Source organism: Camellia sinensis, chromosome 1 (assembly GCF_055761805.1).
Source record: "Camellia sinensis isolate YWXY chromosome 1, ASM5576180v1, whole genome shotgun sequence".
Taxonomy (NCBI): Eukaryota; Viridiplantae; Streptophyta; class Magnoliopsida; order Ericales; family Theaceae; genus Camellia; species Camellia sinensis.
In genome coordinates this window covers 111349534-111373056 of record NC_138961.1, presented here as the reverse complement: position 1 = coordinate 111373056, position 23523 = coordinate 111349534, and positions in this window count along the sequence as shown.

Here is a 23523-nt window from a genome sequence, read left to right as displayed (position 1 = left end):
GCGTAAAAACTTACAGTGTACTCCCAGCCAAAATAGAAGCTAATTAGGAATCAATGCATGATCCTAGCTATGTTTAAGATGCCTAATGCAACACACGTAAAAATGCAACTAAAATAGGCTCGGCTTGCTAAGATGGCATATGAATGCAACACTTGATAACATGCTTTGAAACACGTATTCAAGTAAGTATTGAAATACAATGCAGTTTGAATGATGCGCTGAGCCCGGTGTATGCAAGACAAATGAATGATGCAAACATGCAAAGCATAAGGTATGCTAATTTAAATATGCCCTAAACTAACTATCGAAAGCTGATAAGTAAAAGGGAGAAAGAAATAGGGTTGGAAGACATGCACACAGACACACACCCTTATTACAACATTTTCCCTCTCGATGGAGGGTCCAAATAAATACGCTAAGCTTATCTAAGCTAAGCTAACTAACTAATCTACTTAAACTAATTAGACTAATTATTACACAACAAATTGAATAACTAGTAAACTACTTACTAATTATTACAACAATTAACTAATTAACAAATAACTAAGCATGTAAGATATGTAAACTAGGCTGCATTAGCTCTGCCTAGAACAATGAAGGATGCATGCTCTCGGTTGCTGCCTCGAAACAACTTCCGGTTTGCTCTTGAGAGGCTCTGTTTGCAGGGTGTTTTTAGGAACTTTCTGCTCCACCTTACTAAACCAACTTTAAGGGATCCACCAGTGGCCTGCTGGCCATGAGGAGTTGCTGTCGGCCAGGGGTGTGCACTGCCGGCCAAGGATGAAGCAGTGCCGGCCACTGGTGTGCTGTGACACCAAACTACAACAGAGCACTAAACAGAGAAAAAAGAGGCTCTCCCAAGGGTATGTACATACTATGCCACTCCATATCGCTTCAAAACATCAATGGAGAGGCATCATTGGATCCAAGATCGTCAATCGAGCATCTCAATGCATGATGGCCAAAGATCCAACATGCACAAAATCGATGAATGCACAACAAACAAGACACTAAGACCACGGCCTTATCATAAGTGATCAAAGGCAATGGAGACAAAGGGGATTGGCTCACTTTCATCACTTTTAGTATGAAGCGGGCCAATCCACCTTGTGTTCAACATAACGTCTGGTTGAACACGATGCACTGCAAACAACATGCTAAGGTGGCATGCACAAGATTCTATCATGGAAACAATGCATGCAAGACATGTTAAGGGCTCGAAACACTAAGGCTAGTGAAGAGCATCATACAAGAGGCATGCAATACACAGCCCAAATAACCAAACCAGCTCTAAACAGAGCTCAAACATGCCAAATCAGAGGCTACAACATGCTGAAATTGAAGCTCAAAGGACTAGACAAATATGCATACATGTTATGCCACAAACAAGGCATAATACACAACCCCCAAAAGCTATGAAGAAGTGAAGTATATGAGAGTGTGACTACACTATATGCACTGAAATTACATGCCAAATGGTGCCATACCATGCAAACATCACATGCACAACATGTTAAAGGCCCCAAAACTCAAAGCTAGTCAAGGCCCTTTACACTATAACCATACTAAGCAATGCTCAAATGACCTTAACCATTCAAAACAGACCTAAGGTAGGTCAAAACAAGTAGCAAAAACATACTAGACTCGCAGCATAGATGGCAAGAAAAATATGCTCATTTGATGGCTCACAAACAAGGCATAAGAGGGCACAACTCTTAAACACAATGAAAGAGTGATAAACATGAGAGTATGACAGAAGTTTATGCTTTGAAATTACATATCAAATGATGCCATATCACACAAACATCACAAATATAGCATGCTAAGGGCCTCAAAACTCAAGACTAGTGAAGCCAACTATGCCATAGCTATACAAAGCAAGCCATACATGACCAAGACCACTTGGAACAGAGTTTAAGCATGCTAAAACAATGCCAAAAACATGCTGAAGTGGAGCCGAAACATGCTAGAATGATGAACCAAAGCATGAAGCATGTTAGGTCAACAAGTATGATCACACTACAAGTACATGAAGCATGAAACCAATGATCAAACAAGCCAAAAACAGAGTTATGACAGGTCTAAAAGTCACAAAAATATGGTTGAACAAAGCCACAAAGAAGTAGAAACACATGCTCATTTGATAGGCCAACAACACACGTAAACAAGATACAAAGGGGGGAAGGGGGGACCACCCCCACCTATTTTGGGTCCCAAAACCCACTTTCCACCACTGAAATTCTTCTGGAATTCAGTGGTTAAAAGGCCAAAACAAGGTGATCTCAAAGGCTTTAAAAGCTAGCACAAAGCAAAGCAAAATAAGCCACAAAAGGGGGTAGACCACCCCTAACTGAAACAAGGCCTCAAACCAACATTTTTAACACTTAAAATCAGAACTTTTTGTAGTTAACAACCAAGCCTAAAACAGCATGCAAAGGTGGCTATCATGGTATACAAAAATAAGCTTAAAAGGGAAACATGCTCACCCTTGAAGCACAACAGCAAAACAGCAAGTTCTCTGAGCCAAAACCAGCTTTTTGAATCCAAACAAGACCCCTCAAGTACCTTAGCAACAAGGTAATGGTGTTTTACTAGGTGTTGTAGTGCAAAAGTGTGAAGAAAATACACTTTAAAGCACTATTGAGCACTATATAGAGAGAGAGAGGGTGAGAAAGAGAGAAAGATTTTTTGTCTCTAAACTTTTCTGAACCCCTCTCAAGGGGGAGGGAGCTCCCCTTACATAGAGCAATGCAAGCAAAAGCTTGCTTGACAAGCTTAAACTTGCCTCTATCCCTCCATACACGTGTATGGAGGATGGCTCAGTGAGCCACAGCTGGCTCAAAATATCTAAAACAATATCTGTTGAAACATGGTGGCCTGCCGGCCATCAGTGGTGGCCGGCAGTGCCTCATGGATGGCCGGCAGTGCCTATCCGTGGCCGGTAGGGCAGATACCATGGCCGACAGCCCTTGATCATGGCCGGCAGTGCACTAAAGCAAGCACTAGGGAGGGAGCAAACCATGGTCCAAAAATGGGGCAGAAATGAAATAGAGTTTGGAAAGCTCAAACCTGTGACGTTCGGCTACGAAATTCGAGTGCTCGACGAGCAATCAAACTTGTTGCTGGGTGTACCTGCAAGCACATCCAAGTCTTGAGGACGGTCAAAAATGGGGTGTCTACAGTTGCCCCTCTTTGACAGAACTCAAAAGTCACGAAGTAACGGGAGTAAATGTCAAAGTCCAGAGATGACCCATTTTTGACAAGGCCGAAGACTTAGACAATCATTCAATATAGTAATATAGATGCGCCCGCAGGCTGGGGCAAGATGCAAATGACATGCATGATGCCGAACATAACTTATGATTATGCAAAGAGAGATGTAATGAAGCATTTATGCAAAATAAATACAACAATTTAAGCAAACCAACATGTTACAGCAGTCCCACACATTTCAATAGAAAGGATGCAAGAAAATTCTGCAAGCTTAACTATGCGTCACGCAAGAAAGGCTAAAAGCGACTATCGGGCGAGCTCGAAGTCTCAAACGAAACACCTCTCGGCATATCACACGCGAGAGAGGGAAGGTAAACACCTCTCAGCGTATCATACGCAGGAGAAAGGTAACACCTCTTAGCGTATCACACGCGAGAGAGGGAAGGGTAACACCTCTCAGCCTATCATATGTGAGAGAGGGAAGGGTAACACCTCTCAGCGTATCACACGTGAGAGAGGGAAAGGTAACACCTCTCAGCGTATCACACGCGAGAGAGGGAAAGGTAACACCTCTCAGCATATCATACGCGAGAGAGGGAAGGGTAACACCTCTCAGCGTATCACACGTGAGAGAAAGAAAAGTAAACACCTCTCAGCATATCACACGCGAAAGAAGGAAAGGTAAACACCTTTCAGCGTATCACACGCGAGAGAGGGAAAGGTAACACCTCTCAGCGTATCACACATGAGAGAGGGAAAGGTAAACACCTCTCAGCGTATCACATGCGAGAGAGGGAAAGATAACACCCTTCAGCGTATCACACGCGAGAGAGGGAAAGGTAAACACCTCTCAGCGTATCACACGCGAGAGAGGGAAAGATAACACCTCTCAGCGTATCACACACGAGAGAGGGAAAGGTAAACACCGAAGAGTGGTATAAACATCAAAACACGTTCCAATGTTTCTAACCAAAGCAAAGAGGTATAAGCGTCGGGCACACAGTCCAAACGCTTCTAACAGGGTGTTAGTGTAAACACCGGGCATACCGGGGTATTTCTAACCAACAGAGTAAGGAAGAGGAATGGTGTTACCCCGAATTCCTCTGAATGAACCGTACATCCAATATCGCATGGTTGCGCCAGCTTCAAATGAATCGTACATACAATATCGTGCATGAATGAGAAAGAAACTTGATAGGTACAATGCAATACAATGCATGATGTTTAAGGAATGTAATAAACAAACATAGCGGCGCTTTAGAAAGCACCTCATAGGGTGAGTGGCAATGAACCGCTCTACTCTGACGGGGATCTCCCCTTGTGTTCTTCGAACTCTTACCTTGTGTTTTTCGAACTCTTTCCTTCAACTCACAGTATAAAGGTTCTAAAATGCTGATAAGGATTCTTCACGTAGAACACTTTGGATGCCACTTTTCTTCCTGACCATATTCACAATTTTCCCTATTCTCCAATGGGGTGACAGACTAGGTTGGTTCAGTATCTAGAATTGAGGTGCATACACACTATCTCAACCTATGGGGCTTCCATACAGATTTCAAGTCAAGGATACACCCCTGGGTATTTAAACCAGACTTTAGTCACGGAAATCCCGAACCTTACGTTCTAGGCATCAGCCATTCGAACTCTAGTTTCCACCATTCTGGCTTGAAGCAAACTTGATCTTAAGCTTGAAGTAGAGGCATACTCATACTTCGGAGCATTCACAAGGCCTGAAAAGGTACATACGGAATACAATGACGGAACTTACTGAAGTTGAAACAAACTCAGATGCCCAACATTTTCCCTTTTTTCTTTTGCTTTGCAGTCTAGAACCCATATAGCTTCAGATAGGTCCTGGTTTTACTGTTCTCACATGACCTGGGTTGAACCCTGCAGTTTTATGAAAGAACAAATCCTGTTTTGCACAAATGTGGAGAATGGCACAGCACTCCGAGCACAAAATGATTTTACTTTTGAATTTGAAATTGAGAAATGAGTTCTTAACCGGGTTTTGAGCCTACGACTGACCACAGCAAAAAACAACTCAACAATGGAAAACAAAGGTAAAACAACCTAAACACATCTACTGACACTCGAAACGACTCAAAACAAGAATCGAGACAAACAAAAACACACACACAACACTCAGATATGTTCCAAAGACGAGAGACCTCTCAGTTGACGGAGAGCCCAGTTTCTTCGGGTATTGTTTCCCACCCTTTCTTATTTGTGATTCTCACATTACTCTGACACTCAATCTATTTTTCTCTGAAAAGCCCTTTTCTCAGTTTTTCCCTCAGCGCACATCTCTCTATTCTTCAATCTCTCTTCTTTTTTTTTTTATCCCTCCCCTGGGTGGTTGATGGATAAACAGGAAGTTGTGGGCTCTCGCCCCTAGTATTCCACTAGATTCTCATTCTTCTGCTCCCAACTAGTGAGCTTTCCCACAGAGGGGTTGTGGCGACCGGATGTGTAGCAGATCTGCAACTGACATCGGTTGACGATGCCCCTGGCTGAGCTTGAATGTGATCAGAGCTGTCCAAATGAGGAAGTGAAATATTCTGCTCCATTCCAGTTCGTGCTTCGCACTTGGCTTGATACCTCGCTGCTTGAAGGATAAGAGAGCTTTCAGCCCTTTGTTTGTTAGCTTCAGTTGCACCCTTTTAGGCGAATATGGTGCCCTTTCCGGCAAGTATGGTGCCCTTTCTAGCAAGTTGGTTGACAACGGGGAAAAGACAGAAAACTTGACTCAACGGTGCCCCTAGTTCATCATTTTGACCATTTTTTGTTTTGGCTTTCTACGAAATTTTTTTTGACCAATATGAGAGCTTGATTAACACGCTTGTTCAATTTTCTGATTTGAAATTATGCAAGTACTAAAAATTTTCCTTTTTAGGTCCAAGAAATGGTCCAATTTTGGAAAAATAGAATAATTTTCGAGAGAATTAGTCAACTTCATTAAAAATTCTCAAAAACTATTTTTGCAAATTGCCACTACTCGACCAACATAGAATTTACTCTTGAGATGCACAACCTCAGATCTGAGCTTTGAATCATCTTGCAGCTAAATCTTCCAACGGAATAGAACAACTGATTTTGAACAAAAATGAGCCAATCTGCACATGGATAAGATAGCCGAGTTGAAAAAGGGTAAACCAATCAACATGGATGAGCCAAGCAGGCTGAAAATGATTGGAACCGAACTTCGGGATGAAGTTGCCTACGTATCCCAAACGTGGGAATTAGGCCTGACGTAGTTTCGAGTAAGGTTCACTCGAGTATTGACACTCTCCTTTTGTGCTCTAACTTTTGCCAAGGTTGCCCTTCCGGGTTTTCAACCTTGCGAGCTCTGTTTTTCTTTTCTTTTCATTTCTGTTCTTTTTCTTCTCTTTTCTTCTTTTTTGTTCTTTTCATTCTTTTTTTTTTCTTTTCATTCTTTTTTTGTTCCTTTTCTTTTTATTTTTTCATTTTTTCATTTTTGTTCTTTTTCTTCTTTTTCTCTGCTCTAGTTTTTGCCTGGGTCGTCCTTCCGGGTTTTCGGCCCAGCGAGCCTCTCAAGGATAGAAAGTGTAACATGTCCATGTTGAATGGTCGTAGGATCTCGAAGCCATCTGAATCCAGGAGAATGACTATTGTTTGCTAATGATGCAAGAGTCCATCCAACCGGGTTTGAATTGCCCCTAGTGTTGCAGATAGGAACTCAGTTGTCCTTCAGCAATACTTCTTCTCTCTATTTCTCAAATTTGGCTTTCTTGCCAGTCTTCATTGGTTTGTAGAATGATCCATCTTTTGAATCTTCGAGCACATCTGACCTTTTTGCCCCTAGTTCAAGGGCTACTTCTGATCTAGCTTTGCAAGCTTCCTTTGATCACATCTGATCTTCTTGATCTGATTTTTCTTGCCCCGAGTTCAAGGGTTGCTTCAAATCTGGCCTGGCAGGTCTCCTTGGATGTCATACGACCTTATTGCCCCTAGTTCATGGGCTGCTTCAAATCTGGCCATGCAAGCCTCACATTCTGTGGTTGACCGTTGAACATTCTGAATCCAAGTTCAAGGTTTGAAAGAAAAAGGGGTTGAGTCTTGAGGCTGAGAGTGATCCTATGTTGCACAATCTCAAAATCAATTCCACGCATGTCTTCGCAGAACCACACAAAACATTTTTTGAAATCTTCTAAGAAAAGCGACTAATCGCTCACGCTGAAGACAATGCAGAACTAATTTAGATCAAACCAGGATCCTTCTTAGTACTCACACTAACAAACATGATTTCATTCATTAAGGGCTTAGCATGCATCTCTTTCTCTCAATTGATGAAATTTTTACAAATCCAAAGGAATTCCTCCCTTTTTGTTTTCATCACAGTGTTAAAAAAAAGTTTTGAAAAAAATTTAGGTCAATGCAATGATTTCAAGGCGCAGAAAAGTAGGTGAAAAGCACTGTCGTTCCATTCAAATTTGCTGGCACAACTGGCTCTATGGCGGAAACAGACTCAAAAGAAAGAGTGCAAAAGACAAACACAAAACAAGAAAGTAATGCCCGAGTTAACACACCCGGAAATCACGTGACTCCAACACAATAGGACTGACTCGATACAACAAGACAGACTCAACTGACTCAATACGAAAAGACCGACTCAATGCAACACAACAAGACTGACCCAACACCCAAGTCAGAAAGTACAATAAAAAGCATTTGCACATTGCTCAAAACAGTGCATGCCATTCCCACGTCTGGAGTAAATCAAGCGCCATCAGTAGCTGATTCATCCCCCGATCACATAATCACATTATCCCACAAATTCATCGATCCTGTGCTGATAGACTTTGCAGGACCTGGTGCGACAATGACCTCACTGTCAATCAGATCTTGTATTTTGTGGCGAAGACGAAAACACATGCCAGTGTCGTGACCGGTTTGTTGATGGAAGGCATAGTACTTGGCCGGATCATGGGAGGGAGGAAGTTTATTTGATAATGGCCGCTGCTCCAGGGGCTTCAGATGCCCCTTTTTGATCAGGACCTTCAGGACCGCTGACAGAGACATGCACAGTGGGCTGAACACCCTATGGACTCGAGGTGGGTATTTGGCAGGTTGTGAGCTAGTTATGTTGGATGTACCGGCGAAAGGGTCAGCGGGTGTTGACTGGGTTTGCCAATCTCTTCCGAGTGCACGATATGAGCTAAAAGGAACGTTCCTGGTACGATGGCCCTTCTCCCGGCTTGCCCCTTGATTCAAACTGCTCTCATTCTGAGTAGCAAAAGTGCCATCCATAGTTTTTGCAACAACTGCGAGCACTTGCTGTTTGTTCAGTCCTTCGGCTTTCAAAGCCTCAACAGCCCACAGAAGGTGTTCATGGAGACCAATACATGTCCCTATCTTGTTCTTACCACTTGCCTCCACTTTGCCAAGGGATTGGCCTTCTTCCAATGCAGGCCGTCCCAAGATTGGGGAGCCTTTTGGCGTGAAATTTCTAGCATGTGATGTGGTCGATGATGGAGCCAAGACCACAAAGGTTAAATCTGCCACAGTTCTCTACAAATCTTCAATCATGCTCACCAGCTGAGAAGTAGTGGGTTCATGGGTTTGAGATGATTGGGGTTCCGAGACTGGATATGCGGTAGGTGCCCCAGATAGGCATTGCATATCAGCATTGGTCTCACCCTGCATGGTGATTCCCTAGTTTAACCCTGCTATCACAGCCATAACTTCTTCCAAACCCTGTGCCATCACTGTCTGTTGAGTTTGAACAAAGGTGATGTGACTGGTGACTGCCGGATCAGCTGAACCGATGAGCCCTGACTGGCCTTTCTTTGCCTTGCCTCAGCGAAGGAAACACTGGTTGCCTTTGAACTAAATCTCTGACCTGACAAAGTCTATCAACACAAGTCCAATGTACCCGGGAGATATCGGAGCCTTCTGAAGCTATGGTTCCAGGACTACCTTGCAAAAGAAGAAAACAGACATCATCTCAGCCTGATTTCACCAGAACAGATATGAGCATAGCTGAATGACTGTGCTCTTTACTGAATTCTACCCCAAAATTCTGCCTGAAAACTAATATCCTCAAACACTGATGTCCTCAGACTGATACCCAGACTTGCAACTAATACATACATCCTGAAGAGACACACCCTAACAGCACATATCAAGCAAGTAAGAGCCAAAACACCCCTATGGTGGGGTGGGGTTTCCCTGTCCTATTTTGTGAGGAGCTAGGGTTTCACTATGCACGCAGCGGTTTCAAACAACCTACATTCGGGTAAGCAACCTGTCCTAGTTTGGAATGGTCTCTATGGCTTCCGATATGCAACTAGGTCTATTGGTCAAAAAGAGTGCCTCGATAAAAACCAATGTTTGTGTTTCCATCGTGGCAGAGCCCATAACGGGTCAGCCTTATAGCACGCTTTTCCAAGCAAGCCTCTGGTAAATCGTTCAGGAATAGCAGATGGAAAACACTGTGACTTAGGCGCACCTATGAAAATGCAATGTAAAGAAACACATAAGTGTAAACAAAACAACATATCATGATGTTCGAGTCAAGTTCTCTATATCCCCAGCGGAGTCGCCAGAAACTGTAGACCGCCCCGAACTCTCTCCGCGCGACACCTCTTTCGGAGAGGGCACGAATTGGGTTCTAGCTACTACAGTTCGGACTCCTGTCACGGTTCTGAATCTAATCTCACAAAGTGCAATGTAAGACTGATAAATCACCAAAGAGTCCAAATCCGGCAATTAGTTTTGGAAAATCGATTTTAATTAAAAAGCGCTAAACATAGACTGTTTCGCCAGATTTCAGAGTCGTCACCTAAATATTTTATTTTGGAAAATTTAGGAAACCCTGACTCGTGCCTAAGGCAACGTGTCCGTCATCACCAAAGTTGCCTCGGCTCTGGAACTTGGATACGAGAGGGGAAGGTCTTGAAATAAGCACCCCCGCTCGCCCAATCAAAGGATCGGCTAAACTTGATATGTTATTTTGAAAACACATGTGTTCTTATTCCGATTTATTAGCTAACCTTACTATGTGATGCGCACAACATACAAGTATAGACTAAATCACTCGATTTGGAACAAAACATCTCATGTTCATTTTTCGAAAATGGTTTGGAAGTGCTACTCGCAAGTAGGCTAAAACGCGGATTTGCCACCCTCAAGTGGGCTTAAAACAACATGATTTGCCATTCTGCAAAGTGAGCCTAAAACTCACATTTGATGAATTGTTCCAATTCAAGCAATGAAGTATTCATCAACAGGCATTCATGCAGTTAAACACTTAAGCAAATAGCCTTATGGCAAGCATGCTATCATGGCAGTCACTTACACACATGCAAGGATGCTAAAGCGTAAGCACTTACAGTGTACTCCCAGCCAAAGCAGAAGCTAATTAGAAATCAATGCATGATCCTAGCTATGTTTAAGATGTCTAATGCAACACATACAAAAATGCAACTAAAATAGGCTCGGCTAGCTAAGACGGCATGTGAATGTAACACTTGATAACATGTTTTGAAACACGTATTCAAGTAAGTATTGAAATACAATGTAGTTTGAATGATGCGCCGAGCCCGGTGTATGCAAGACAAATGAATGATGCAAACATGCAAAGCATAAGGTATGCTAATTTAAATATGTCCTAAACTAACCATCGAAAGCTGATAAGTAAAAGGGAGAAAGAAATGGGGTTGGAAGACATGCACACACACACACCCTTATTACAACATTTGCCCTCTCGACGGAGGGTCTGAATAAATACGCTAAGCTTATCTAAGCTAAGCTAACTAGCTAATCTAATTAATCTAATTAGACTAATTATTACACAACAAATTAAATAACTAGCAAACTACTTACTAATTATTACAACAATTAACCAATTAACAAATAACTAAGCATGTAAGATATGTAAACTAGGCTGCCTCAGCTCTGCCTTGAACAATGAAGGATGCATGCTCTCGGTTGCTGCCTCGAAACACCTTCCGATTTGTTCTTAAGAGGCTCTGTTTGCAGGGTGTCTTTAGGAACTTTCTGCTCCACCTTACCAAACCAACTCTGAGGGATCCACCAGTGGCCTGCCGGCCATGAGGAGTTGCTGCCGGCCAGGGGTGTGCACTGCCAGCCAAGGATGAAGCAGTGTCGGCCATTTGTGAAGCAGTGCCGACCACTGGTGTGCTGTGACACCAAACTACAACAGAGCACCAAATAGAGAAAAGAGAAGGTCTCCCAAGGGTATGTACGTACTATGTCACTCCATATCACTTCAAAACATCAATGGAGAGGCATCATTGGATCCAAGACCGTTAATCGAGCATCTCAATACATGATGGCCAAAGATCCAACTTGCACAAATTCGATGAATGCACAACAAACAAGACACTAAGACCACGGCCTTATCATAAGTGATCAAAGGCAATGGAGACAAAGGGGATTGGCTAATCACTTTGAGTATGAAGTGGGCCAATTCACCTTGTGTTCAACATAACGTCCGGTTGAACACGATGCAGTGCAAACAACATGCTACGCAAACAACATACTAAGGTGGCATGCACAAGACTCTATCCTGGAAACAATGCATGCAAGACATGTTAAGGGCCAGAAACACTAAGGCTAGTGAAGAGCATCATACAAGAGGCGCATAATACACAGCCCAAACAACCAAACCAGCTCTAAACAGAGCTCAAACATGCCAAATCAGAGGCTACATACATGCTGAAATTGAAGCTCAAAGGACTAGACAAACATGCATACATGTTAGGCCACAAACAAGGCATAATACACAACCCTCAAAAGCTATGAAGAAGTGAAGTATATGAGAGTGTGACTACACTATATGCACTGAAATTACATGCCAAATGGTGCCATACCATGCAAACATCACATGCACAATATGTTAAAGGCCCCAAAACTCAAAGCTAGTCAAGGCCCTTTACACTATAACCATACTAAGCAATGCTCAAATGACCTTAACCATTCAAAACAGACCTAAGGCAGGTCAAAACAAGTAGCAAAAACATGCTAGGCTCGCAGCATAGTGTAGACGCGCCCGAACGTCCCGGGAAAATCCCGTTTTGTTCATTGGGCTCACTATAGTTCGGACTCAATGTCATGGTTCTTAATCTGATCTTGCAAAGTGCAATGCGAGATTGATAAATCACCAAAGAGTCCAAATCCGGCAAATCGTTTTGAAAAATTGATTTTTTTAGAAAGAAGTGCCAAACATGGACTGCTTCGCCAGATACAGAGTCGCCACCTAAATATTTTATTTTTGGAAAATTTAAGAAACCCTAACTCATGCCTAAGGCCACGTGTCCATCATCACCAAATTTGCCTCGGCTCAGGAACTTGGGTACGAGAGGGGAAGGTCATGCAATGAGCACCCCCGCTCGCCCGATCAAAGATCGGCCTTTACTAACATGATATCTTGTTTTTGAAAAACACATGTGCTCTTATTCCGGTTATTAACCTAGAATTACTATGTGATGCGCACAGCATACAAGTATAGACTGAGTCACCTAAGTTGGAACAAAACGTCTCATGTTTGTTTTTGAAAGCGGTTTGCTACTCGCAAGTAGGCTAAAATGCGGATTTTGCCACCCTCAAGTGGGCTTAAAACTCACAATCAATGAATTGTTCCAATTCAAGTAATCCAACTTTCACCCACAGGCATTCAGGCAGTTATATCACATAAGCAGTTAGCCTCATGGTAAGCATGCTATCATGGCAGTCACTCACACACATGCAAGGATGCTAAAGCATAAACACTCACCGAGTACTCCGAGCCAAAACAAAAGTTATGTTAGAAATCAATTCATGATCCTAGCTATGTCAAGAATGCCTAATGCAACACATACAAAATGCAACTAAGATAGACTCGACTATTCTAAAATGTCATGTGAAATGCAATTTGACACATGTATTCAAACAGGAATTGAAATACAATGCAATTAGTATGATGCGCCGAGCCCGGTGCGTGCAAGACAGATGAATAGATGCAAACATGCGAGCATAAAGATGCTAATTGAAACATGCCTTAAAACTAACCATCGTAAGCTGGTAAATAAAGGGAAAAAGAAATGGGGGTTGGAAGACATGTATCACACACACGTACACTTATTTACACCAGTTGTGCCCTCTCGACGGAGGGTCCGAATGAATAATACAGAACCAGCTAGCTAATCTAAGCTAATCTAATTAAACTAGTTATTACACAACAGAATGAATAACAAGCTACAGCTAATTATTACACAACTCTAACTTATTAACAAATTAACTAAGTTAGCAATTGAATAAACATGTAAACTATATGGAATAGGCTGCCTCCAATCTGCCTTGGATGATGAAGGATGCGTGCCCAGTCACCTCGTGCGAAAATCCATCGCGATGCCCAATTTGCCTCTGTTTGCAACTGGTCTCAAAACACTACAAAAAGCTCCAGAAGGCTGAAACTCCATCATGGGAATCTGTAGGAGGGATGCCGACCAGTTGTTGGCATTGGAGACCACCTGCCGACCACTTTCTGTGCTGAAAACCAGAAAAAGTGGTCGGCCAGCCACTTTATTTGGTCGGCCGACCAGTTTCTGCTGTCAGACTTCAGTTTGCTGCAATAGAGAGTAAGAAAGGGGCATGGCAAAGTATTTGCAACACATGTATGCACAACCACCCTCCCTATCATTACGTAAGCTCAAGGGAGTATGGTTCTCGACCCTCGGGCCACCAATCACGCATCTCAATGCATGATGGCCGATGAGCCAAATTGCATAACTCAATATGAAATGAATGCACACACGAACACATAAAACCTAAAACTCTATCATGTATAGTCAAGAGTGTCGGCGACCGAGAATTGAGGCACGTTTCATCACTTCGAGTATGAAATGCCCCTCGTTTCCCGTGTTTGGACTAACTCCTATTCCAAACACAATACAACAAATAACATTTCATGGCATACACAATGCGGCTCAAGCATGCGAACATACAATGCAATGAAACAAGCATGTGAACAAGATGCAAGGGACAAGCATGAAAACATGCAATGCAACATGAACAACCTAGCAAGGCTAATAGCATGCTCAATGCACATGCATACATACTCAATGCAAGGCAACACAGACATGCAATCAATGTGAACAACAACTAACATACACAATGCAAATGGACGTGGCATACACAACACAATGAACCACATGGCATATACAATGCACAATGGACTTAAACCAAAATAGATAGGCCTCAGCCATGTTCAAATCAGTGGCCATACATGCTAAGATAGAAACTCAAAATGCTATACAAACATGCATGCATGTTGGCCCAAGCTTAAGGCACAAAATACAACTCTCCAAAGGCATTGAAAGGATGAAACATGGAGTACGATGGCATATGCTCCAGCACTGAAATGGCATGCAAAATAACTTAGAATCATGCGAACAACCCATGTAATGCATGTTGAAAAGTTCAAGCGTCGAAACTAGTGAAGTGTATTACACTAGAGGCATGCAAGATAATGCTCAAATGGCCAAACCAACCCCAAACAGACCCTATGCAGGCCAAAACAGTAGCAAAAATGAGTTGGGATGATGGCTTGAAAGGCACGAAAATGAGGCTCATGCAATGGCTCGCAAATAGGGCACAAAAGCACAACCCTCAAGAGCACTTAAAGAGTGGAAAATATAGAAGTGTAACAGCCCTACATGCTCTAAAATATCATTCTCAATGATGCTAAAACATGAAAATACCTCAAGTTAAGCATGCAAGAGACCTCAAAACTCAAAGCTAGTCAATGCTATTACACTACAAGCATGCATGACAAGCCTCAATCGACCAAGAAGCCTCAAAACAGAGCTAAGACAGCCCAAAATAAGAACAAAATCATGCTAGAACATAGCCAAAATATGCTAGGATAATGAGCCAAAACACCATGCATACAAAGCTAATGAACAAGATTTACACTACAGGCATATGGAACATGCAAGAGGCTACCAAACCAGCCAAAACTAGAGTCACGACATGTCAAATGATGGCCAAAAATCTACTGAAATGGAGCCAATACATGCTAGAAAGACATGCTACTTTGATGAGCCACAAATGGGAATACACTACACATACAAGGAGCAAACACAAGGTGGCCAAACCAACCATAGACAGAGCTAAGGCAGGCCCTAAAAGTCATGAAAAAGTGCCTGAATCAAGCCTTGAAAGTATGAAGATGCATGCTCTTTTGATAGGCCAAAAATGCAAGCAAACAAAACAAGAAGAGAAGGGATCACCCCCCTCTGATTTGAGGCCTCAAAATGACATGCCTACCACTAACAATCCACTGGATTTCAGTGGCTAGAAGGCCAAGCAAGGACTAGCTCAAAGGCCTTAAACCATGGCACAAAACAAGGCCAAACAATACATGCAAGAGGGTAGAAGATCCTCAACACCCAAGAGGCCTTAAACAAACATCAAAAACACTTAAATACAAAACTTTTTCCAGTTGAAAGCAAAGCCTAAATAAGCATGCAAATGAGACCAAGAGAGCAACCAAAATAAAGCTTAAAGGGGAGAAAAGAGGTTACCCTTGAAGCACTGCAAAACCAACAGATTTCTTGAGCCAAAACCACCTAAGAGAGGTTGTGTGCACAAGTGTGAAGCAAAGCACCAATATAAAGAGAGAAATAGAGGGATATAGAGAAAGTGTAAGCCTATCTCCTCAGCCCAAAATCAGAACCCTTGCAATGGAGAGAGGGCCCCTCTCTTATAGAAAAACAAAGGTTAAAGCTTCTTGGAGAAGCTAAAACTTGGATGCCATCCCTCCATATGGAGGATACAGTCTGTGCCCTCCAGCTGGTACAGCTGGCATCCACACAGTCTGCCAAAACAGGAGGAGAGCTGCCGACCACTTAAAGTGGTCGGCCTGCTACTTGCAGTGGTCGGCCGACCACTTCAAGTAGTCTCCCAAAAAAAAAAGTGGTTGGCAGGGGGAAATGGTGGTCTCCACACTGAAAGCCAACCAATGGTGGGGGGGAGACCAGAAAAGGTGGCCCAAAGACCAAGAAAACCAATTTCCCGACTAGAAAATCGGCTGGCGGGAGGGAAAGTGGTCTCCAAGGGAGAAAATTAGTCTCCCTCCCTCGTACCACCTTCCAAGCAAGGAATACAAGATTTGTACCAAAAACAAACTAAAACGGATGCAAGACGAGAGTTCGGGAGGCAAAGCGCGCAGCCGAGAGCCTCGAAAACTAGTCGTTGAGCACCAAAAGTGGTACACAACCACAAAAGTGGTCTCTCGGACCACAGTGTCCCTCTAGGGAGAGGAAGCAAGGTGTGGTTCGAAAACCAAGCCAAACGGAGAACGTTAAGCAGTCCTGAGACAAGGCGCATGACCGAAGGCTCCAAAAATCAGAAACTAGTCTCCAAACGGGAAAAGTGGCCTACGACCACGAAAAGTAGTCTACGACCACAGAGAGGTGGTCTACAAGGCCTCTCCCTCCCTCCGGGAAGGGAAACAAGGCTTTAGTCCGCAAATCGAGTTGAAGCACAAAGAGTTCGGAGACCCGGAGGCAAGGCTCTCAGCCAAAACTCCGAAGTTCGAAACGAGCACAACACGCACTATCACCGAGCGCTCAATCGATAACGTCTGAGTCTTAAGGTCGGTCAAAAATGGGGTGTCTACACATAGATGGAAAGAAAAATATGCTCATTTGATGGCTTACAAACAAGGCAATGAGGGGGCACAACTCTTAAACACAATGAAAGAGTGATAAACATGAGAGTATGACAGAAGTTTATGCTCTAAAATTACATATCAAATGATGCCATATCACACAAACATCACAAATATGGCATGCTAAGGGCCTCAAAACTCAAGACTAGTGAAGCCAACTATGCCATAGCTATACAAAGCAAGCCATACATGACCCAGACCACTTGGAACAAAGTTTAAGCATGCTAAAACAATGCCAAAAACATACTAGAGTGGAGCCGAAACATGCTAGAATGATGAACCAAAGCATGAAGCATGTTAGGTCAACAAGTATGATTACACTACAAGTACATGAAACATGAAACCAATGATCAAACAAGCCAAAAATAGAGTTATGGCAGGTCTAAAAAGTCACAAAAATATGCTTGAACAAAGCCACAAAGAAATAAAAACACATGCTCATTTGATAGGCCAACAACACATGCGAACAAGATACAAAGGGGGGGAGGGGGGACCACCCTCACCTATTTTGGGTCCCAAAACCCACTTTCCACCACTGAAATTCTTCTGGAATTCAGTGGTTAAAAGGCCAAAACAAGGTGATCTAAAAGCTAGCACAAAGCAAAGCAAAATAAGCCATAAAAGGGGATAGACCACCCCTAACTGAAACAAGGCCTCAAACCAACATTTTTAACACTTGAAATCAGAACTTTTTGTAATTAACAACCAAGCCTAAAACAACATGCAAAGGTGGTTATCATGGTATACAAAAATAAGCTTAAAAGGGGAACATGCTCACCTGTCACGACCCCAAACCGCCCCTAGTAGTTTGGTGCCGTGATGGCCAGTAATCCGTAATTACCGAAGGCCAACTTTCAAAAACTTAACACAATCAGAGTATAATGAACGGGGCTCACAAATGCGGAAGCAATAAATCATATACAAGTGGTCCATAAGAGCTGTGCGTAGATCAAGCAATGCCAAACATTTCCAATTAACTTTACAACTTGAATACAACAAGGTAAAATACATGTTACATCCTGATCAAAAGGCTTCTCGATCCGACATATACAAAATAAAGCTAATACAAGTCAAGAAGCATGATTTTCAAGATTTGCCGACGTGCAAAGCAGGGCATCGCCGACGTAAATACAAAAGCAAAGCCGACATAAGTACGAATCCAAAACAAGCATCCAAAACGATCTAGGCGTCGCCGCCGTCCTGCTCATCACCTACATATATATAGAGGGGTGAGTACAAATACTCAGTGAATGGTACTAATAATAAAGGTTTTGCATGAATATAGCCGAGGTCCTTCAAAACGAAACACATCAAACTTTAGCAAGGCGAGAGATGAACCGTATTCATCAATCAAATATTACAAGTATCCAAAAATGTTTACTGCCATAGGCAAAACAAGGGATGAACCGTATTCATCATCCAGTATCATAACATCGGCGTAGCAAGGAATGAACCGTATTCATCAGTCAAGTATCATAACATCGGCGAAGCAAGGGATGAACCGTATTCATTATTCAAGTGTCATAACATCGGCGAAGCAAGGGATGAACCGTATTCATCATTCAAGTGTCATAACATCGGCGAAGCAAGGGATGAACCGTATTCATCATTCAAGTGGTACTGCGAAAGTTTAGAGTCCTCCAGCACAAGGGACTTGTGTTACTTAGGCCCGTAGCCTGGTTTAACAAGGACCGTATCCTTTTATACTTAGTACTGCGAAAGTTTAGAGTCCTCCAGCACAAGGGACTTGTGTTACTTAGGCCCGTAGCCCGATTTAACAAGGACCGTATCCTTTTATACTTAGTACTGCGAAAGTTTAGAGTCCTCCAGCACAAGGGACTTTCCGAGGATAACAATCAAAACAAGGCTATTTATTCATGCTTAGCAAATACCCACGTCAAAACAAACAAAACAAGATTTATCAAAAGCAAGTGTAACATAGCTTTATTAGAAATACCACTCACCTAGTTCTTCAGGTGTAGACTCAAAGCAAATATCAAGGACCTACAATCACATGGCAAGTCACATTCTCAAAGCAAGCTCTATATACATGCAAATGATCTCGGCATTCTTGCCAGATCCAAGTCAAAGACAAAGCAAAACAAGCTGGAAGCTTAATCACTGCTCCCGTTTCGTGAAAACACACTGGGTACCGTCCAGGACTTATGCCGAGGTCCCGCTAAACAAAGTCAGGAAAAACCTGGGTTTTCCTTTGAAGAATACGAAGAACATGATCATTTGAAAGATGGATGCAAGCTCACAACTTGTTACAAAAATTTGAGTTTTCATGCCAAGAGTTCAAAATATGGACCTGGGTACCCATTCAAGAAAGTCATGCAAGAACAAACACAAAAACATGGTTTTCGTTCCAACTTTCGGATCAAAACGAGACTTTCCTCAAGAACACATGAAAACCATTTTCTCTTTCCAAAACTAACTTCAAAACGATGCATGACATGCAAAACAGATCCAATCATGCAATGCAGCTAGATAATCCATAACAACATTCAAAGTAGATCAAGAATCTTACCCCAAAGCTCGAATCTAACGGTTCAAGCCACGAAGATCAAGCTTGGAAGACTATTCTCACTCAAGAACCCTTCTTCCTCCTCTCTAGAGCTTCTCTCTCTAAAACAAAGATTTGAGACAAGAAAATGATGTGTTCCAAGGTCTGCCGGCTGTCTTAACAAACAGCTCGGACACGTGGCGCTATCGGGTTGGTTTAGCTCAAAAAGGTGATTGATAGATAAGACAGGTCTCTGACAAAGCGCATGCAGCAAGCTCGGCAAGATACATCGGCAAGAAATGACATCGGCTCAAATCAAGGATCCAGCAACAGGATAACAAAACATCGGCTAGGGAGGACGACACTTGACTAAGCTGTGCCACACCTTGGCCGGGGTGTGCCACATCTCGGCCTAGGCCATACCTGCCTGCGGACAAGGTTCACTAAGTGCAAAACATCTCGGCAATGAATGCCCGAGGTGAAGATGGGGTTGAACAAGATCTCAAAACAAATCTAAGTACAAGGTTCAAAGGCGGACTAAGCTCAAGATGACCTCGGCTACGCACACACCGAACAAGGGACAAGATCACGCAAGTAATACTAACAAAATAAGGCAACCAAATCCTTCCAATTAATAAAACAAGGCAAGATCATGCAGGAATGTATGCAAGTAAGACAAGGGTAAGGTGAGGGTTGTTACATCACCCTTGAAGCACAGCAGCAAAACATCAAGTTCTCTGAGCCAAAACCGGCATTTTGAATCCAAACAAGACCCTCAAGTACCTCAGCAACAAGGTAATGGTGTTTTACTAGGTGTTGTAGTGCAAAAGTGTGAAGAAAATACACTTTAAAGCACTATTGAGCACAATATAAAGAGAGAGAGGGTGAGAACTCTAGAGAGAGAGAGATTTTTTGTCTCTAAACTTTTCTGAACCCCTCTCAAGGGGGAGGGAGCTCCCCTTATATAGAGTAATGCAAGAAAAAGCTTATTTGACAAGCTTAAACTTGCCTCCTTCCCTCCATACACGTATATGGAGGATGGCTCAGTGAGCCACAGCTGGCTCAAAATATCTAAAACAATATATGTTGGAACATGGTGGCCTGCCAGCCATCAGTGGTGGCCGGCAGTGCCTATCCGTGGCCGGCAGGGCAGATACTATGGCCGGCAGCCCTTGATCATGGCTGGCAGTGCACTAAAGCAAGCACTAGGGAGGGACCAAAGCATGGTCCAAAAATAGGGCAGAAATGAAACAGGGTTTGGAAAGCTCAAACCTGTGACGTTCCGCTGCGAAATTCGAGTGGTCGACGAGCAATCAAACTTGTTGCTGGGTGTACCTGCAAGTACATCCAAGTCTTAAGTACGGTCAAAAATGGGGTGTTTACACCTACCTTTTCCTTTTCTCTTCCAAATCTCTTCCCAAATCCCCTAATCAAACACAACGTTAACGATTTATCACTGAGGTTTGTGAATTATTCAGTTTCTTGGCGAAGTGGGAGGGAATTTTTTGGATATTGCTTTCTTGAGCTGTACAATAAACATATGCACACATGTTTGCTATTGAATGCAACAATCTTGGGAAATAATTTGCAGGGATTGTCTGGCCCCAGTTCTAGTTAGAAAATGGAGATTTGGAGAAAGTGTGCTTGGGCACTTTTGGGTTGCAAAAGAAGTCATTTCAATGATCTGTGTTGTTATTCAATTTAAATGGAGCAATTTCATATAAGAACTTCATGTGGGTCTTTCAATGATGTTCTAGATCAGCGTTTAGAATGTGACGCCAAAGGCTGCTTTGAGGATATCAATGGAAAGATATTAAAGAGAGGAGTTTCATTGTTCAGGTTTCAGTTCTCTCTCTCTCTCTCTCTCTCTCTCTCATTTTATAGTTGTACTGTCGGAAGTGTCAAAACTAGATTTTGGTGCTTTGATGTAGTTTGACATATTGCAAAGCTATGGACCATATGGATTGGCCTTCAACTAGTTTGGGCCGAGGGATTTCAATTGGTTGAAGTGGAAACTGACTCGATGGAGGCTTTACACTCTATTCAATACCTGAATAGAGTTGATCCCAATTACAACATCTGTTTTAGCATCTGTGAATTAATTCAGCAGGATTTGGCAATGCAAGCTCCAGAGGGTGCAGCATAATGCAAACTCCTGAGCCAATTGTTTGGCCAAAGAGGCGCGAAAGATGAAGGTTCAATGGCAACTGCTTCGTGTACCTCCTCACTCCGTTTAGCCCTGTTAGATCTTGATGTTCACTGCCTTAATTCCCCTAGTTCTGGTTTGTAGCTTTTCTGTTTGTTTTTCTTTGGGCTTAAGCCCCTTTTGTCACCAAAAAAAAAGGCACTACGCCTGCTTGCCAAATTCATTTTCTCCTCTCAGCTGAGTTAAAATTCCTTCCTAAGACAACCTCAAGGAAGAGGTGGTTGTGTGGACTCTGGTTTTATTTCTTGATTTGTAAGACTCCTTTAACTGACAATAATTCGCAAGTGAAAGATTTTAATCTTCCATCATCCAAGTATCAAAACCTATGCCACGACAGGTAAGGGCATGGGCATGGGCATGGGCATGGGCATGGGATGTGTGGGGATATATTTTCTGAATACCAACACGTGGCATGGTGACGCCGACGTGTCAGCCGAGGTGCCACGTGTCGTGGTAGTTAGGCCGAGGTGATCTCGGAGTTGCCGAGGTTATCTCCGAAGATATCGGAATCCGAGATAAGCGAATAAGGGACAAGAGTCCAAAGACGAAGAGGGGACTTAACCAAGATAAGGATAAAGCTCTTAGAGAGTTTATCTTTATCCCTTGAGGAGTCCAAAGTAAGCACTGAATTGGAGTTCATAGAAGTCATACTTCTAGTGGGACTTGGATTGAGTATATTATAAAAGAGAGGCACCCCCGTGGGTCTAAGGTATGCAATTTATGTTTTGAGTATTGAGTTTAGCACTTGATTATCTTTGAGAAATATACTGACTTGATCGTCGGAGTGCCCCCAGGTGGAAGAACCACCGCCGGAGCCTTTTCTTTCTGTTACAGGTTGCTGAAGCCATCTATTCTGCCTGTGCTCTCCAGTTGATCACTAAGCAAGCAGTGTGGTCAGATTTTCACCCACTCAATTTGGCGCCGTCTGTGGGAACGAAGGAAGAATAGATGGCCAGTAACAGACAGTAGGAAAAAATTGGGGATGACGCTCCCGCTGGGAGTGGCAGACCAATTGACCTTGACATTGAAGGAGACAACCACAATACAGAAGCCCATGACCAGGGTCACAGAGAGAAAGACGTCATCCAGGAGGGCGACACGTCAAAAAGGACAGACCAAGGAAAGTACTACAATGAAGATAACCTCCAGGTATGGAGGGACAGGTGCCTACGGAGGGATGAGGAAGTGAAAAAATTGGCGAACAAGTTGGCAGACCTTCAGTCAGTCGTCAACTTCATGATGCAGAATAATATTATGCAGCCACCATACCCGCTGCAAGATACGCCGATGCCAGCAACCAACACCCAGAAGGGCGGAAGAAAAACAATCCCCGAGGTCCCTCAGCATACCAAGAGCGGAAGGCATTCTCACCGGCCTTCTAGGGAAGTCGGACGAGAAGAGCCGAGGCAAGAAGAGTCCCGAAGGACACACCACATGAAGAATCCAGAGCCCAAAGAACATCGGCATGTTCAAGGGCAAGCACTCAGCTTTGACACAACCTATGGAGAAAGATCCAAACGGGCCCACCATGAGGCCGAAAGCAGTGTACCAAAAAGACTAAAGTCCAAAGACAGCCGAGCTCCAGGGAGGAGCAAAGAAGACCTGAGGGACTACCTCAAAAGGAGACAACAGAATGTTGAAGCCGAGGTAAACTCCCCAGTAAAGCTGAAGACAGCCTTCTCGGTGGAACTGGACAAATTCGAACCACCAAAGAGATTCAGTATGCCGAGGTTTCAAATTTATGATGGTAAGTCAGATCCAAACTTTCATGTTGGACTATACCTGAATTCAATGGCATTATATAGCGGGAACGAGCCGTTGCTCTACAAAGTATTCCCCTCAACCTTTGGGGAAATTGCATCTGATTGGTTCCATAAATTACCAAAGGGAAGCATAAAG